We start from the raw sequence: 4,716 nt of genomic DNA, 5'->3' as shown, positions 1-4,716 counted from the left end.
GCTCCACACCCTTAATCTATGGTGTGTAGAAACTCCACCGTTGAAAATACATAAGTGAAAGGTTCAGGCATGGCCAAATGGCCAGCCCCCAAACGTGGTCACAAGACCGAATGATCAAAGACTCTTAATAAACTAGTATAAAGTTCTATTTATACTAAACTAGCTACTAGGGTTTACATAAGTAAGTAATTGATGCATAAATCCACTTCTAGGGCCCACTTGGTGTATGTTTGGGCTGAGCTTGATCTATCCACGAGCTGAGGCTTCTTTTGGAGTTGAACGCCAAGTTGTAACGTGTTTCTGGCGTTTGACTCCAGACAGCAACATGGAGCTGACATTGAGCGCCAGTTTACGTCATCTAATAACGAATAAAGTATGGTCTATTATATATTGCTGGAAATCTCTGGATGTTTACTTTCCAACGCCGTTGAGAGCGCACCATTTGGAGTTCTGTAGCTCCAGAAAATTCATTTTGAGTGCAGGGAGGTCAGATTCCAACAGCATCAGCAGTCCTTTGTCAGCCTCCTATCAGAGTTTGCTCAGGTCCCTCAATTTCAGCCAGAAATTACCTGAAATCACAGAAAAACACACAAACTCATAGTAAAGTCCAGAAATGTGAATTTAGCATAAAAACTAATGAAAATATCCCTAAAAGTAACTGGATCATACTAAAAACTACCTAAAAACAATGCCAAAAAGCGTATAAATTATCCGCTCATCAGTCACTCTACACCATTATAAATACACTGGAGCACTCAGGTATAACTCATACTCTGATTCTACAAAAACCTGCCTAAAGCACGTGCTAAGTTAAGCATCGGAGTCCATTGCAGGTACCACCACCCTCCGGTGACGAAGGATCAGTAGCTCCACCAAGTTCAACAAGTCGGACACGACAGCTCGAGCCACCACCACAGAGCTCGAGAAAGATCGACCTACCATTTCAGGTAACCCCCGAAACACTAAGGAAAGCCTAAACTCTTGGGAAAAGCTAGTCAATTCTTTCTTCGCCAAGTTCTTTCCACCCCAAAAGATGAGCAAGCTCAGGGTGGAAGTTCGAACTTTCAGACAAAAAGAGGGTGAATCCCTTTATGAAGCTTGGGAAGGATACAAGCAACTGATAAAGAGGTGTCCTCCTGACATATTCTCAGAATAGGAATTTTCTATGATGGCCTATCTGAGATATCCAAGATGTCCTTGGATCATTCTGCTGGTGGATCACTCCATTTGAAGAAAATGCCTGAAGAGGCTCAGGAACTTATTGAAATGGTTTCAAACAACCAATTCATGTACACTTCTGAGAGGAACCCTGTGAACAATGGGGTAGCTCAGAAGAAAGGAGTCCTAGAAGTTGAAACTCTGAATGCCATATTGGCTCAAAATAAGATATTAACTCAACAAGTCAATATGATCTCTCAGTACTTGATTGGAGTGCAAGCTACAACTAGCAACACTCATGACACCTCCTATGATGGAGATGACTATGATCTAGATCAACCCATAATGGAAGAGGTGAATTATATGGGAGAATCCTATGGAAACACCTATAACTCCTCATGGAAAAATCATCCTAACCTTTCATGGAAAGATCAACAGAAGCCTCAACAATGCTTCAACAATAATCAAGGTGGAAGAACCCATAATAGGTTTAACAATAAGCCACCATTCCCATCTTCTCAGCACCAGATGGAGACTTCTAAACAGAGCATTTCTGACTTTGCAACCATAGTCTCTGAACTTTCTAAGACCACTCACAGTTTCATAACAGAAACTAGGTCCTCCATTAGAAATATGGAGGTACAAGTTGGTTAACTGAGCAAGAGAATCCCTGAGACCCCTCCTAACACTCAGCCCAGTAACACTGAGGTGAACCTAAGAGAAGAGTGCAAGGCCATCACTGTAGAGGTGGAGGCCAAATCTGAAGAGGATGCAATGGAATTGAACACCAATAAGGAAGACCTTACTGGGAGTTCAGCGCCCAAGGAGGCACCATCATTGGCATTGAACGCCAGTAAGGAGCCCTTTACTGGGCCTTCAATGCCCAAGGCAGCACAACCACTGGCATTGAACTCCAGTAAAGGTATGCATGATGGGCGTTCAACACCCAAAGACACACAAGTCCTAGCGTTGAACGCCACAATAGGGATAGTTGGCAACCCTAAGCCCACTGAGAACTTCCCTATTAAAGAACTGATAGAACCAAAGGTTTATGAGGATCCCATTGAAGTTCCCTTGAATGCTTGGTTGAAGATCATAGAATCTACAAAGTACTCTTCCTCTGATGAAGAAGATGAAACTAGGAAAGAGCAAGTTGCTCGGTACCTAGGATTTCTGATGAAGCTGAATGCCAAGTTTTTTGGCACATAGACCTTGGAGGAAGAACCTCCAGTGCTCACCATGGAACTCAATGCCTTGGTTCAGCAAAAACTACCTCAGAAGTTGCTAGATCCTGGACACTTCTTGATTCCCTGCACCTACCATAGGCACCATTACCTTTGATAAGGCTCTGTGTGACCTAAGGTCAAGCATAAACTTTATAGCACTCTCTATAATGGAGAAGTTGGAAATCTTTGAGGTACAAGCTATAAGAATCTCACTAGAGATGGCAGATAGGTCAATGAAAAAGGCTTATGGTCGTGTAGAGCTGATTCTACAGTTATGAGAGGACCACATCTTATTCAATATGCCTAACCCTAACTCTCCCTCAGACAATAGAGAAATAGTTGTGCAACACTTAGCGTTCTAACCCTCTCTCTCAGTGCAAAGTTATACAGAGCCCCCAGACACCAATTCTAAGTTTGGTGTCAGACAGCCATTATCAAGCACTGAGAACAAAGGTATTAAGAAGAAAGTATCCAAAGGCTAGGGTGATAAGAAAATCCCCACTGAAGGCCTCTCACCTGGCATGAGAGTCATCTTCACTGACAATTCAATAATTTCACACACTGTGAACAGGATCCTGTCTCTGAAACATGTAGAACTTATCCATGAGAGCACAGGCAATGGTCAAAATTCTGAGCCCTTATCCATCTCCGTAAGGAGCTAACTGTCAAGCTAGTGACGTTAAAAAAGTGCTTGTTGGGAGGCAACCCAACAATAATTAATGTTTTCTTGTCATTTTTTAAGTTTAATTAAGTTATTTCAGTTTAATTTTCATATTTGTTTAAGTTTATGATCATGTGTAGTAATTAGAACAAAAACAAAAACATCAGAGCTGGAAACAGAACACCCTGGAGAAGAGACCTTGCTAGCGTTGAACTCCAGCCAAGGAGCACATTATTGGCATTGAACGCCAGTCAGGGGGCAGAACCTGGGCGTTCAACGTGCCCAACAAAGGCACAGACCTGGCATTGAACGCCAGGGAGGATGTCCCTCAAGGGCGTTCAACGTCCAATGAGAGGCACATAGCTGGCGTTTAACGCCAGCCAAGAGCAAGAGCTGGGCGTTTAACGCCCACAAGGGGGCAGGGAACTTGAACTCCCTAGCCTTTCAGGATCAGTGGGTCCCACAGAATTTTCACCTACCCCGCCTTCTTTTCACTCTTCCCCATACACTCTTCCCAATAAATCCTAACCCAATCACATCCATATCACTTCCCAAAACCATCATAACTCCCCCCCACCTACTTCAAATTCAAAATTTTCCACCCAATTCCCACCCATTCATTCGAACCCAACCTATCCCACTCCTATAAATACCCCATCTTTCTAACCTTCATACACCCTTTATACACTAAAGCCCTTTTTGGCCGAATCCACTATCCCTCTCCGTCTCCTCTATTCTCTTCTTCTTCTACTCTTTTCTTCACATTTTGCTCGAGGACGAGCAAAGTTTTTAAGTTTGGTGTTGGAAAATCCTTGCTTTTTTTTTCCATTCACACTTATGGCACCCAAAGTCAGAGAATCCTCTAGAAAGATGAAAGGGAAAGTAGTTGCTTCTACCTCCGAATCTTGGAAGATGGAGAGATTCATTACCAAAGCTCATCAAGACCACTTCTATGAAGTAGTGGCAAAGAAAAGGGCAATTCTTGAAGACCCCTTTAGGCTAAAAAAGAATGAGTACCCGGAGATCCGAAGAGAAATCCGGAGGAGAAATTGGGAAGTCCTAACCAATCCGATTCTGGAAGTTGGAATCTTGTTGGTGCTAGAGTTCTTTGCTAATTCCTGGGTTACTAAAAATCATGACACTAGTGTGAACCCACATCCAAAAAATTGGAGCACCATAGTCCGAGGGCGACCCTTGGATTTCAACCCAGAGAGTGTAAGGTTGGCGCTTTATTTGCCAATGATGCAAAGAGATCCACACCCTTATACTAGGAGAGTCAATATTGACCAGAAGATGGACCAAATCCTTTCAAACATTTGTGTGGAAGGAGCTTAGTGGAAGAGGGATGCTCAAGGCAAGCTTATCCAACTGAGAAGGCTTGACCTCAAGCCTGTAGCTAGAGGATGGTTGGAATTTATCCAACGCTCTATCATCCATACTAACAATCGGTTAGAAGTGACCATTGACAGAGCCATCATGATTCATTGCATCATGATTAGAAGTGAGGTTGAGGTACATGAGGTAATACCTCAAGAGTTGTACAAGAAAGCTGAAAAGCCTTCCCCCTTAGCAAGGTTAGCATTCCTCCACTTTATCTGTCATCTATGCAGTTCAACTGGAATTATTATAGAAGAAGACATTCCTATTGAGGAGGACAAGCCCATCATCAAG

The 4,716-nt window shown here is 43.0% G+C and overlaps 1 non-coding gene across 1 annotated transcript; it reads right to left on the bottom strand.

Moving 5' to 3' along the window:
- Positions 1 to 1,039: 1,039 nt before the first annotated feature.
- LOC127746852 (small nucleolar RNA R71) lies at positions 1,040 to 1,143 on the bottom strand. Its single transcript, XR_008008664.1, has one exon. It is a non-coding gene; the product is annotated as a small nucleolar RNA R71 (small nucleolar RNA).
- Positions 1,144 to 4,716: the final 3,573 nt, after the last annotated feature.

Source organism: Arachis duranensis, chromosome 4 (genome assembly GCF_000817695.3).
Source record: "Arachis duranensis cultivar V14167 chromosome 4, aradu.V14167.gnm2.J7QH, whole genome shotgun sequence".
NCBI lineage: Eukaryota > Viridiplantae > Streptophyta > Magnoliopsida > Fabales > Fabaceae > Arachis > Arachis duranensis.
Note: the sequence above shows the minus strand (reverse complement) of the source record. Positions and strands in the feature narration are given on the sequence as shown.